Below are 14,869 nucleotides of genomic sequence, written 5' to 3' on the forward strand. Positions count from 1 at the left end.
CAACAGTGTACCATGGCTGCGCCTCTGACTCTAAGTCAAGGGGTGTGAGCATCTTGATCCAAGGTTCTGTCCCATGGCAGTTAAGGGATCGGTGGGGCGATGCGGAGGGAAGAGCTCTCTTTGTGAAGGGGACACTTGGGGGATCTCTGATTACCCTGGTCAACCTATATCTCCCCAATTCTAACCAGATCTCCTTTCTGGAACCGGTTATGTCTAAATTGGGTGATTTCGCCGAAGGAACGGTAATTTTGGGTGGCGACATGAACTTTGTCATGGACCCGTCTTTGGACTCTACCAGGAATACATCTCAGACCTCTTATGCAGCATTAAAACGCCTTAAAAGGAACTTCCATGCATTCCACTTGGTAGATGTGTGGCGGATTCTTTATCCGAATAACAGAGATTATACATTCTATTCGCATCCTCATAATTCCTATACCAGAATTGATCAGTTCATGCTGCCACAAACACTCCTGTCTTAGGTCACCTCGGCCTCAATTGGTTCTATCACTTTTTCGGACCATGCCCCGGTTTTTGTAGACATCGACTTGCTCCAGCCCGCAGTGAATCAGTGGACTTGGAAGCTTAATGACTCACTGATCCAGATACCTGAGGTGACTGAAGAGGTGTCCAGGGAACTGAAACAGTTCTTTTCCACAATGTAGGCCCCAAGGTTGCCCCGACAATAGTGTGGGAGACACATAAATGCTACATCAGAGGTCTTCTGATCAAAATAAGATCTCGAATCAAGAAAGAGCGCTCAAAATGTATCATACACATTTTGGAAAAAATAAGATCAAAACAGCCCATAAACAGTCTTTAGCTTCCCAAACCCTCCTTGAATTGACGGCCCTGCGTAACCAGCTCCGCTCCCTAGCCTTGATTAGGGCCAAGGCAGTGTTATCTAAATGTCGACAATCTTTTTATGAAAACAGTAACAAATGCGGGAAAATGTTAGCTTGGGCCTTGAGAGCTCAGAGGGCTCGCACATTTATTCTTGAACTTCTTAATGACAATAACAATAGAGTCCATACTACGGAAGGTATCGCCAAACTGTTCCAGGAGTATTATACAACTTTATATAATCTCCCGAGCCCAACATCTGAGGAAGAAAAATCCTCTGTGCTGAGGAACATCCGAGAATACCTGCATAGGTCTGGCCTCCCAAGTCTTTCGGAGGTGGAGTTGTCCGAATTAGAGAAACCTATCTCGGTGGATGAGGTAGCCCTGGCAATAAAGCACATGCAACTAGGCAAGGCACCGGGCCCGAATGGCTACTCACTTCTCTACTACAGGACCTTTGGGGACCTGTTGACTCCTCATTTTCTCTCAGCATATAATGCAACAGGAGAAGGAACACCCCTTCCTGGGGACGCACTGAGGGCTCACATCACTGTGATACCAAAAGAGGGCAAGGACCCATTATGCTGCCAAAATTATCGGCCAGTCTCATTGCAAAATGTAGACCTAAAGATTTTTACAAAAATTCTATCGATGAGTCTGATCAACCTGATACCACAGTTGATCCACTCCAACCAAGTCGGATTTGTACCTACAAGGGAGGCATGTGACAATATTATAAAAGCAATCAACATTATCCACGCTGCACGGACGCGAAAAAAACCCCACTGTTGCTCCTCTCGACGGATGCCGAAAAGGCATTTGACAGGGTGAGCTGGCCTTTCCTGTTTGAAACCCTCCGCTGTTTAGGCCTGAAGGAGCGCATGATGAATTGGGTACAAGCTATCTATTCTTGCCCATCGGCACAGGTCAAAGTCAACGGCCATCTTTCCTCTCCATTTGGGATAACAAATGGGACAAGACAGGGGTGTCCCTTATCGTCCCTGATATTCATTCTTACTCTTGAACCTTTCTTGCGTCTCATCAGGGACAACCCAAATATCACGGGCCCTCGCCCCAATGCCACGTTGTCCCCGAAAACTGTGGCGTTTGCAGACGACCTGCTCTTTTTTCGCACGAATCCCCTTGTTTCTATCCCAAACTTGCTTAAGGAACTGAAGATATATGGGACTTTATCGTTGTTCCGTATTAACTACCAAAAATCGGAAGCGCTTTCCGTCTCTCTGCCTCCATCCCTAACTGAGTTGCTCCGGGTAGACTTTTCTTTTAAATGGGCGACTAACCACAATAAATACCTGGGGATCTTACTGTCCGGTAAGACAGAAGAGCTTTTCCTCTGTAACTTCCCTCCTCTTCTAACAGCCATAAAGAAAGACCTACAGGAGTGGCAACATGGGCTATTCTCCTGGTTCGGTTGCTGCAGCATAATAAAAATGAATATCCTGCCTAGGCTGTTAAATCACTTCCAAGCTTTGCCTATACAGATACCGTCCTCCTTCCTAAAAACAGTGAACAGAGTGTTGGTTCATTTTGTATGTGCCTGGAAACCCCTACGGTTAACCCAAAAAGTTCTCTGGCTTCCAAAGCTGAAGGGAGGCTTGGCCCTACTGGACGTCATTCTCTATCATACGGCTTGCCATCTTACCCGTATACTAGATTGGTGCCGCCACGGATCCCTGAAACAATGGATGCAAATAGAACAATCCCTAACAGAAGCCCACTTTGGATCGTTACCCTGGTGCCATAAACCCTTACCAAAACAGATTTCAGACCACCCCACAGTGGGGGTGACAATACAGACAGCTTGGAAGGTTTTCCGAGACTTGTCGGTTGCACCACCCCCATCCCCACTCACCCCTGTAGTGGGCAATCCGGCTTTTACTCCGGGTCTCAATGATCCTAGATTTCGTGATTTGAAACAGAGTGAGCGATCACAGGCACGAAACTTCCTCAGTAATGGATAATGGAGAAATAGGCAGCAAATATTGGATGATCCGGCCCTGAGTGGGCTCTCTTTCTGGCAAAAGGTCCAGCTATCTCACTTCATTGGCTCTCTGCCCTCCCCGGCCGCATATGAAAGACAATTGACCCCCTTCGAATCATTATGCCAAGATCAGACACAGTTGAGACATGTAATATCTCTGACATATCAATTACTGGTATCACCGCCCCCGGAATATAGGCTTCCCTATATTTCCAGATGGGAGCGTGATTTGGATATACAATTGACGGAGAAGCAGGTAGACAGGATCATTCTTTTCACCCAAAAGACCTCCATATGTGCAAGACAACAAGAAGCGGGATACAAAATATGTCCCGTTGGCACTATATACCAGAGAAGATACATAGGATGTTCCCTCAGTGTTCGGACATGTGTTGGAGATGCGGGGAGGAGTTCGGAACGCTCCTGCATGTCTTTTGGTCCTGCCGCATCTTACAACCCTTTTGGGCAGAGGTACACCGCATCATCCAGAAATTCACAGACCGGACGTTGCCGATGTCCCCTGAGCTCTTCCTTCTGCATCACCATGAGATACCGAGTAAGAGATATAGAAAATCTATACTGCCGCTCTTGATCACTGCGGCAAAGAGCTGCATCCCTTTGAATTGGAAACAGATGCAGCCTCCTTTTGGTGGCGGGTTGGTTGAAAAGAGTGGCGGACATACATGCAATGAAGGACTTGGTGGCCACAGAGAAAGGCCTACATGAGACATTTTCCAAAAAGTGGTTCTATTGGCACAAATTCTATTATTCTGAAGAGTACGGAAGGCTCGTGGCTCAGCATCCCTGAGGGGGTTGTCTTTTTTTTTCCCCTCCCCCTCCTCTGCACTTCTTGTCTCATCTTTTTTCTCTTTCCTTGTACTGTCTAGTTTTCAGCAATAATATGCTATGCCCTCATTTTGTTTTCTTTGAGCCACTTTCTTACGGGCTCAAATCTTTCCCCAATATTTTCTTTTTCAGTCTACATACCCTAAACTTACAACAGCATTTCGCTGTAAAAATTGGTCGTGCAGGATGCAGGGATCTCTGGTTACATTAATACATGATATGATTCCCCTATGATAGTTGGGACCCCCTCTTTTCAGGGAGATCTACTTGTGGGACTTGGGGGAATGTCTGCTTTATTGTGATATGACCGGTGTGGTCTCTGTGTTTTTGCATGTTTACCTTAAATAAAGAATTTCTAAAAAAAAAAAAAAATATCTTGAGGACACCTTCAATAGGAGCTTATGTAACACCTTTCCAAACTCTTGTAGGTTACAGTATCATGAAAAATGTAGTTTTGAGGCTTGTGTTGGACAAGGGAGGAACAGTGGAGAAGGGGGCAGCTTAAGTGATGCATTTAGAAAAAATTTTGGTCCTCGGCGCTCAGGGCTGTCAGCTTCCATGTCTGTAGATCAGTGGCGGCTTCAGAGGCTCAATGAGTTTGCCACTAAACCCCAAACCATTTCTTAATGGCCTTACTGGTAAGTCAGTAATGGTGAAACTGAAATGGGGTATGGAATACAAGGGATACCTGGTCTCCTTGGATGGCTACATGAATATGCTGCTTGCCAATACAGAAGAGTATATTGATGGGACATTGTCTGGACATCTTGGAGAAATTCTAATAAAGTGTAATAATACATTTTATATACGAGGAGTAGAAGAGGAGGAAGAAGATGGTGATATTTGGAGAATAAAGCAATTTCGATTTTCAAAATACATATTTTATTACTATTATTATTATTATTATTATCATCATTATTATACAGGATTTATATAGTGCCAACAGTTGGCGCAGCACTTTAAAACATTAGGGCAGACAGTACAATTACAATACAATTCAATACAGGGGGTAATCAAAGAGCTCTGCTCGTTAGAGCTTACAATCTAGGAGGGAGGGTCAAGTTATACAAAAGGGTAATAGCTATGGGGGGTGAGCTAATGGAGAAAATAGTGCAGTTGTTAGATGGAGGCAGGATAGGCTTCTCTGAAGAGGAGCATTTTCAGGGATTGCCTAAAAGTGGATACATTTGGAGACAGTCTGACAGATTTGGGTAGGGAATTCCAGAGGATGGGTGAGGCTCGGGAGAAGTCCTGGAGAGAGGATTTGATGAGTGAGCTAGAGAGCAGGAGGTCTTGGGAGGATTGAAGAGGGCAATTAGGTTGGTATTTTGAGACTAGGCTAGTGATGTAGCTGGGGCAGAGTTGTGAATGGCTTTGTAACTTATTGTTCGTATTTTGAATTTAATTTGTTGGGCGAGTGGCAGCCAATGGAGTGGCAGCCTCTCTTGGCAGAGAGGGGTAGCAGACCATGAGTGGTTTGTAAGGTGGATGAGTCTGGCAGCAGCATTCATGATGGACTGAAGGGGGGATAGTCTAATTAAAGGTAAGCCAATGAGAAGGGCGTTGCTGTAGTCAAGGCGAGAGATAACCAGGGAGTGAATCAGGAGCTTTCTGGTTTCATTGGTTAGAAAGGGACGTAGTTTAGAGATGTTGCAGAGGTTGAGGCGGCAAGCTTTGGAAAATGATTGGATGTGGGGCAGAAAGGAGAGTTCAGAGTCCAGGATAACACCTAGCATGCTGACATGTGGGAATGGGTGGATGGTTGTGCCATTGCTCTTGACAGAGAAGTCAGGGGAAGTAGGGGAAGAAATATTATAAGCTGGGTTTTGGACAAGTTGAGTTTGAGGAAGTGGTGTGACATCCATACAGATATGTCTGTTAGTAAGTTAGTGATGCGTGAGGAGACTGATGGAGTGAGTTGAGGGGTGGAGAGATAGATTTGAGTGTCGTCAGTGTAGAAATGATATTGAAAGCCACGAGAGGCTATCAGCTGACCTAGGGAAGAGGTGTAGATTGAAAATAAAAGAGGTCCAAGAACAGAACCTCGGGGGAACCCCGACGGAGAAGGGAAGAGGAGTGGAGGAAGTAGAATTGTAAGTGACCCTGAAGGTGCTTTGGGATAGGTAGGATGAGAGCCACTGAAGAGCACAGTCACAGAGACCGAGGGAGTAAAGTTTTTTGAGGAGGAGGGGGTGGTCAACCTTGTCAAAGGCAGCTGAGAGGTCCAGAAGTAGGAGTACAAAATAGTGTCCGTTGGTTTTTGGAGTTAGGTCATTTGTGAGTTTTAAAAGAGCAGTTTCTGTGGAGTTTTGAGGGCGAAATCCAGATTGAAGGGGATCAAGAAGGTTATTCTTAATGAGGTGCTCAGTTGGTTGTAAACCATGCATTCAAGGAGTTTACAGGAAAAGGGGAGCAAGGAGATAGGGCACAATCCCATGGGCAGTGGGTCGAGGCGGTGGAGGACGAAGTAGAGAGTTGAAGGTAGAGAAGTGTTTACGGGGACTGGATGAGAAGGTGTTCATAAGAGTTGTAAAATAGGTCTGCTTGGCAATGTGGAGGAAAGAATAGTATTTTTGGAGGACAGATTTGTATTGGTTGAAGTCTTTGAGAGACTTAGTCTTGTGCCACAGACGCTCAAGAGCGTGACTATGTTTTTTGAGAATTCTAGTGTCATCTGTTTGCCAGGGTTGTAGGGGTCGAGGCCTCATTCTACGTGTAGTGAGGGGAGTGAGCTTGTCCAGGGTGGAGGACAGGGATTTATTGTAGATGGAAGTGGCTTGGTTGGGGCAGGACAGGGGAGAGATTTTGTCATAGAGGTGGTCAGTAGCAGAATAGAGGAGAGAAGAGTTGAAGTTGCGAAAGTTTCTACGGGTGATGGTTAGGCGATTGGAGGGAAAGGTGGTGGAAGACAGGGGGAGAGAAAAACTAATAAGGTGGTGGTCGGAGAGAGGAAAAGGATTGTTGGAGAAGTTGCATGGAGTGCATAGGTAGGAGAATACAAGGTCAAGGGTGTTGCCATCAGAGTGAGTAGAAGCATGTACCCATTGCTTCAGGTCAAATGAAGAGGTTAGACTAAGAAGTTTAGAAGTAGCAGGAGTGTTTGTATTAGCAGGGATGTTGAAATCACCAAGAAGGATTGTGGGAATTTCTGAAGAGAGAAAGTAGGATAGCCAGGCAGAAAACTCATCAAGGAAAGTCGATAATGGTTCAGGGGGCCGGTAGATCACGGCAATTTTTAGGGAAGTTGGGGAGAATAGATGTATACAGTGAGCTTCAAATGATGAGAGGGAAAGAGAATGAGGAGAGTGAATAACCTGGAAGGTGCTCTGGGGGGATAGGAGGAATCCCACTCCACATCCCTTTTGTCCATTAGGCCTAGGGGAGTGAGTCCAGAGAAGGCCACCCTGGGAGAGGGAAGCAGGAGAAGGGGTGTCAGATTCGTGGAGCCAGGTTTCGTGACAGCAAGTAGATTAAAGAAATTAGTGACAAAGAGGTCATGAACAGCGGTGAGTTTGTTGCAGACAGAATGGGCGTTCCAGAGGGCACAGGAGAAGGGGAGTCTGGTATTGGAAAGAAGAGGAATGGAGACTAAATTGTGTAGATTGCAACTACTGCCAGAGGGTGTGGGGTGATGGTGATGGGTGTGTTGGGTACAGTTAAATAAGGGAGGCCCAAGGAGAGGAAGGTGAGATAATTTGGAATCGAGGTCACCTGCAGTCTGCTGTGGTTTGCTTTGTGCAAATTGCTGAAGTGCAAAAGCGGAAGTGCCACTTATTTAACAAACCCCACTTCTTTGGAAGAACCTCCTGCTTGTGCAGCCCCCTGCATGTGTTCCCTCGTAAAGAAGGCCTTGTTTTTATACTGTGTTTGGTGTGGATTGAATCTGGGAATTAATCAATCAGGAGGCAATATTAGGCACACAGCTAGCAGAGCAAAACTTTTCACACCATAATCCAACTGCAAGAGGACCAAAAGGCCAAAATTGTAAAGATAAGGGAAACCATAATTTAGGTAAGACTTAATAGTTAAATAAAAATCGAAATTATGTGAGCATGGCTACAGATGGAGTTGAAACAGCAGTGATAAATGCAGATTTACCAAATATGCATTTGAGCAGTCAGTCAATGTTCAGTTTAAGATAGATGGGAGTATAAACGCAGATTTACCAAATATGCATTTGAGCAGTCAGTCAATGTTCAGTTTAAGGTAGATGGGAGTATAAACGCAGATTTATCAAATATGCATTTGAGCAGTCAATGTTCAGTTTAGAGTAGATGGGAGTAGAGATGGGAGTTTTTTTATTTTAAATCAGACAAAGGTTTATTGAGATGTCACAAATTTGTACAACCAGACATTAAAAGTACATGTAGTTCACATCACATGCCAATTCAGCATACCAGTATTGTAGTTCACATCATGGGAATGCTTTAAGCGCCCTTTAGAGCCATATCTAGGGTCGTGCACTACCGGGACACTAGGGACAGCATATCAAAGCAGGTAGACAAGCATTAAACATTTGGAAAGTAAGGGAATGCAGATTTCAGCTATAACATTATCAGGTAAATTAAACATATTTATTTTTGCGATAAATTTCACATAAATAACTTGTCCATTACTAAATCAGCTGCGGCCAAACCAGCAGAAGCCAACTAACTACCCCATACCTTCTCAAATTTGGAAAAGCTGCCCCTAGCTTTTCTAACCTCCATGTTGTGCCCATCTGTGCAAGCCATATTTGAGGTGAAGGGGGGTACTGGAAGTCCAATGATGAAAAATGAGCCTGCGAGCCTGAAGCAATGCTCTGGATGCGGCCTCTTTAACATACCTACCTGGTATTATAGCGTCAAGCAAACCTAGAATACAGTGTTTAGGATCCATGTCTATGGAGATCTGAAATGCTCACCATAGTAACCACAGCATTCCAGCAGCGATGACGCTTCGGGCACCTCCATAGGAAGTGTATTAAGTCCCCTACATCCCTGTTACATCTAGCGCATATGGGGTCAGGGCATATGCCCATGGAATGTAGCCTGAGTGGGGTATGGTGGACTATTAATAGAATGTATAATTGTGACAGTCTCTGTGAGATGTTAAGAGAGCACCCTGGCACTGCCTCCAGAGCTTCCTCCCACTGGTCTCCCAGGATATCGCCCCTCTCCTACCTTTTACATGCAGAGCTAGGGAATTTCTCCAGATTTACCCCCAGGAGCATAGCATAGCAGTTGGATATAAAGTCCTTGGTAGAATGGGACTTCTGCATAATTCCAAAGATTGGGGTTGGTGACATCTCAGAGGTCCCCAGAGACCGCTGAGCATTCACCACGTGTTTCAATTGCAAATAAGAGAAGAACATATTAGAGGGAATGCCATATCTAGACTGCAATTGTGCAAAGGAGATTAAATGAGCATTAGTCATGATATGTTTGATATGCGTCACCCCATACCATCGCCACCTAGCAGCATGCTGTAACTTGGCCAATTCGGGGTAGGTTTGGTTAACCCAAATAGATAACCTTGTGTAACCTGTAACCTTTTGTAGTTGTTTAGCTTTCTCCCATATTTTGTGTATAAGCCTGTAAGTCGGATACTGTTTATTTGGTTTAAAAAAAGGGTGTGCCTCTAGACCCTCAGCTAAGGTATTGATCCCACTAAACTGCAACATTACAAACAGTGTGGAGTCATAAGTTCCATCCTCAGAGGCTGTCATCCTCGCTAGGCCTCCCAACAAGTGTTGAAGTTGAGATATAATGTAATAGAGCCAGGGGTTCGGGAGAGCCAGCCCTCCCCTATCCTTTGGCTTGTGCAGTTGTTCTAGTTTAATTCTAGCATTACCTCCTTTCCACAACAGGGACCGGAAAATAGCGTTAACCACATGGAAACATTTTAGTGGGATAACCACCAGGGAGTTATGCAGATGGTGGAGGAGCTGGGGCATCAAAATAATTTTGAGCAGATTGGCCCTCCCCTCCCTGCCACAGAGATCCATAACTTGGTCCAGAGTGTAACCTTGTCCCTAAATTTCATTAGCATGGGGAAGATATTTAAGTGGCAGTAGTCTATAAGCTGTGCAGAGATTACTATCCCCAAGTATTTAAAGTGGTTGTATACCCATTTTTTTTACCTACAGGTCAGCCTATAAAAAGGCTGACCTGTAGGTAAAATGAATATCTCCTAAACCTGTACGGTTTAGGAGATATTCACTTTTTATGCAGCCATTGACGTCAGCGGCGCATGCGCTGTGAATGCCCGGCTGAAGGTCAGACCTTGCTGGGAAGAAGTCTCCCGCGCGCATACGTGGGAGGGACGTCATCGCGGCTCCAGCCACTCACAGCGCCGGGGCCGCGAACCCGGAAGACACGCCAAGGGAAAAATGTCAGCTCCCTCGACGTGGACTCGCATGCGATACGGGGACCTTGTTCTAAGGTAAGTATTTCATAATGAGCTAGTATGCGTTGCATACATGTCATTTCCCATTTCCTTACAGGGGTTTTTTTTTTTAAACTTTTTTTTTTTCTGCGGGTATATAACCACTTTAAATGAGGTCACCACTGGTACTGGACAAAGGGATGCCATTACAGGGATTACCCCCTGATCCAAGGGTAAAAAAGCCGACTTAGACCAGTTGATTGTAAGCCCTGAAAACTTCCAAACTCTAAAATAGTGAACATGACATGCCTCAGCGAATTATCTGTGTCCCCCAATAACAAAAGCATATTATCCGCATAAAGTAGGACTTTCTCATGTAATGTACCATACTGGAACCCCTTTATATGTTCATTGGCCCTAATTTGTGCTGTTAGCGGAACTATTGCCAAGGCAAACAACAGTGGTGAGAGGGGGCAGCCCTGCCTAGTACCCCTCCCTAACTCAAATGGGGTGAATAGCTTACCTTATATTGGCCTGTGGACAATAGTATAAAAGGCAGACCCAGGATATAAAAACAGGACCAAACCTAAAACTTTCTAACACAGCCCACAAGTATTCCCATTCAACACTATCAATTGCTTTGTTGGCATCTAAAGCCAACAAAGCCCTTCCACCCACATTATCTGTTGAGGTTTGCATGTTGACAGACAACCTTCTAAGATTAATAGCTGTAGATTTGTTGGGCATGAAGCCCGCCTGATCAGCATGAATTATGTTGAAAATGACAGTGTTTAGCCTCCTGGCCAGAACCTTAGCCAATATTTTAAAGTCCGATTGAAAGAGAGATAATGGCCTATAGGAGGTGGGTTCTGTGGCAATATTATCTGATTTCAATAATAGGATAATGCTGGCCCTTGACATTGATAAAGGTAATTTCTGTCTAGACCAAGCCTCATTGTATACTTTGAGCAACCACGGCAGCAGTAGCTCAGAATATATTTGGTACACTTCCATGGGTAGCCCATCATCCTCTGGGGCTTTGGAGTTTGGGAACATTCCACCTGCTTCCTGTAGCTCTTCTAGTGTAAAAGCAGTCTTTAGACGTATCTGCTGAGAAGTAAGTGCCTTAGAGGCATAAAGGTCCATATAAAATCGAAACCAATTCAGCCATAACAGCTTCAGGTGTGTTGACCAGTCAACCTGTAGGTAATTTCTATGCCCCAATAGCAGGAGCTGAGGGTCTAACATTTACAATTTTTTGGCAAGAAGGCAGTCAGTCTGGTCCCCCCTCCTCATAGAAAGTGACCTTAGAAAAGAAACGTTTCTTCTCTGCCTTTGATTTGAGAATTTTCTTTAGAGCATCCTGAGCTGACAACCAAGACGCCTTTGATTGCTCTGAAGAGTTGGCTAGATACTCCTCCTCCAACCTACGAACAAGCTGGGTAAGCTGCAATTCATGGGCCTAATGCCGCGTACACACGATCGGACTTTCTGGCATACTTGGTCCGGCACACTTTCTGACGGACTTTGTCCGCCAGGTGTGCCGAACTTTAAAACGGACGGACTTGCCCACACACGACCGGACTTTCCGGCGGGCTAAGTCCGCCCGTCTTTCCGACGGACTTTCGCCGGAGTTACAGCGGACTTTCAGAATGAACGGACTTGCCCACACATGGACAAGTCCGTTCATTTTGAACGTGACTCAGGTGCGACGGGACTAGAAAAGGAAGTCAAACTTGCCGCTTTTATCGGCGAGATTGACACCTTGCGAGCCCCGTCGCGGGCCATACCAGGCCCTTAGGTCTAGTATGGATTTTAAAGGGAAGCCCCCCTACGCCGAAAAAACGGCGTGGGGTCCCCCCTAAAATCCATACCAGACCCCGATCCGAGCACGCAGCCCGGCTGGTCAGGAAAGGGGGTGGGGACGAGCGAGCACCCCCCCTCCTGAACTGTACCAGGCCGCATGCCCTCAACATGGGGTGGGTGCTTTGGGGGAGGGGGCCCCCTGCGGGGCCCCCCACCCCAAAGCACCTTGTCCCCATGTTGATGAGGACAAGGGCCTCTTCCCGACAACCCTGACCATTGGTTGTCGGGGTCTACGGGCGGGGGGCTTATCGGAATCCGGGAGCCCCCTATAATAAGAGGGCCCCCAGATCCCGGCCCCTCACCCTATGTGAATGAGTATGGGGTACATGGTACCCCTACCCATTCACCTAGGGAAAAAGTGTCAATAATAAAACACACTACACAGGTTTTTAAAATAATTTATTAAACAGCTCCGGGGGGTGTCTTCCTCCGGCTTCGGGGGTCTTCTACCGGCTTCAGGGGTCCCTCCGGTTCCTCTTCTCCCGGTGTCCCGGCTCCTCCGCTGTCTTCAGGCCGCTCTCTTGCCAGCGGAGGTCCGGACTTCTGGGCTTCTTGGCTTCTTGTCTTCTTCCCTCTTCTCTTCTCCAGATGTTGACACGACGCTCTCTCCGGCTGGACTGCTCTCTGAGGGCTCCATTGTGACTTATATAGGCGGAGACCCCGCCCCCTTATGATGTCACAATCCCTGGGCATGCTGGGACTGCGACGTTTTAGGGGGCGTGGTCACCGGGTGATGTTGACCAGAAGAAGACAAGAAGCCCAGAAGCGCAGAAGTCCGGACCTCCGCTGGCAAGAGAGCGGCCTGAAGACAGCAGAGGAGACGGCCGAAGAACTGGAACAACGGGAGAAGAGGAACCGGAGGGACCCCCGAAGCTGGAAGAAGACCCCCCCGGAGCTGTTTAATAAATTATTTTAAAAACCCGGATTCCTATAAGCCCCCCGCTCGCAGACCCCGACAACCAACGGCCAGGGTTGTCGGGAAGAGGCCCTTGTCCTCATCAACATGGGGACAAGGTGCTTTGGGGTGGGGGGGCCCCGTAGGGCGCCCCCTCCCCCAAAGCACCCACCCCCCATGTTGAGGGCATGCGGCCTGGTACAGGAGGGGGGGCTCTCGCTCATCCCCACCCCCTTTCCTGACCGGCCGGGCTGCGTGCTCGGATCGGGGTCTGGTATGGATTTCAGGGGGAACCCCACGCCGTTTTTTCGGCGTGGGGGGGCTTCCCTTTAATATCCATACTAGACCTAAGGGCCTGGTATGCCCAGCGCTCGCCGCAATAGGAAAATTTGTTTTTCCTATTGCAGCGAGCGCAAAATGCAATACCCTGCCCTTGCGTCGTATCTGGTCCGTTGGACCAGCATACACACGAGCGGGCTTTCCGTCGGACCAGCACACAGACGAGCGGACTTTCCGCCAGAAACTGAGTCTGACGGAAAGATTTAAAACTTGTTTCAAATCTAGGTCTGGCGGGCTTTTGGGAAAAAGTCAGCTGGAAAAGTCCGCCAGAGCCTACATACGGTCGGATTGTTCAGCGGACTCTGGTCCGCCGGACCAAGTATGCCGGAAAGTCCAACCTTGTGTACGCGGCATTAGTGTTAGTTTTAATGGAATTCATGGATGAGATAAAAATGCCTCTAAGATAACATTTGAATGCATCCCATCGGATGAGTTCAGCCTCATACCGATCATTATGACGAAAAAAAATGCTCTATGTGTTTTGCAATTGGATTGTCTGTCGGTAGTAGTTCCAGTCAAAATGCATTTAAGCGCCATGGGCTCTCAAAAGATTACTTCGGGCTCTAGTGGATATCCACAGCACAAGCGGGGAGTGATCAGAAACTCCCCTCGTGGCATGCTGTATGTTGGTCACTAAAGGAAGGGCAGAGGCATTTCCTATGCATAAATCTATTTGAGACAGGGAGGTGTGCATTTTAGGGAAACATGAAAATTGGATGGTATCCGGATATTTCAGTCTCCAAATGTCCACCCACCCTAAGTCTGAGAGAAAACGAGATAGTACAGTACCCCTGCCTCAGGAGTCTTGAGTAGACGGGGGAATGCCTTTCCAACCTAATTTAAGATGCCATTGAAGTCCCCCATTATATACAGCGGGACATCAGGTTTGGAAAGGGTAAAGGCCATCAGCTCACGCAGTATCATCAAGGAAAATGGAGGAGGAATATATAGCATTGCAATTATACATTCAACAGTATACAACCTACAATATATAAATACAAAACTGAAATTCCTGGAAATCCAGGGACCTGTGTACTAGCACACTCACCACTCTGGAATAGGATGTATGAGTTGAGTGGTACACATGGCCTACTCAGGAGTATCTTAAATAGCACAACGAGTCCCCTGAAAGATGCGTTTTCTTGTAACCCTATAATGGCAGGATGGTAATTGCATAGAACAGATTGCACCATTGCTCGTGTTAAAGGTGTACCCAGACCCCTCACATTCTATGTTACTATTGGCACATCACCCATTATAAAGAGGAGGTAAATAAACTATAGAGGGTGCATAGTCCCTTGAAAGAGTAAATAAGGTAGGTGGACCCTCACATGGTGTACGTTCTCTAGCAAGGCAATACCGATAAGTCTTGAGGTGAACTGTAAGTGTGTGACATCTCCAAAGAGTAATGAACAGAAAAATATTATTCAAACTGGTAAGGCACAACAGTGCCTGAAAACTTTTAAACTGTTGAGTAACCAGACAATCTTGGTTAAACACCAATGTAGGTGGATAGCAGTTGATGCACCTTCCAGATTCCTGTAGGTTGCACTCCCTGCCAGCCGCAGAGTGTTGTAGTTTCAGCAAAAAACTTGGTCTCATGAACACAGAATACTGTTTTTGGGAGCAATTTGAAATCCATAAGTCAACAATAACATGTCCCCGGCCAGTGTAGACTCACCGTGACGGGTGCTCCACTTAGACAGTGTCGT

The 14,869-nt window shown here is 46.5% G+C and overlaps 1 pseudogene; it reads left to right on the forward strand.

Moving 5' to 3' along the window:
- Window positions 1-3,831: 3,831 nt before the first annotated feature.
- Window positions 3,832-4,531, forward strand: LOC141145865 (small nuclear ribonucleoprotein F pseudogene; annotated as a pseudogene).
- The last annotated feature ends 10,338 nt before the right edge of the window (window positions 4,532-14,869 follow it).

Source organism: Aquarana catesbeiana, linkage group LG05, assembly GCF_042186555.1.
Source record: "Aquarana catesbeiana isolate 2022-GZ linkage group LG05, ASM4218655v1, whole genome shotgun sequence".
Classification (NCBI taxonomy): domain Eukaryota; kingdom Metazoa; phylum Chordata; class Amphibia; order Anura; family Ranidae; genus Aquarana; species Aquarana catesbeiana.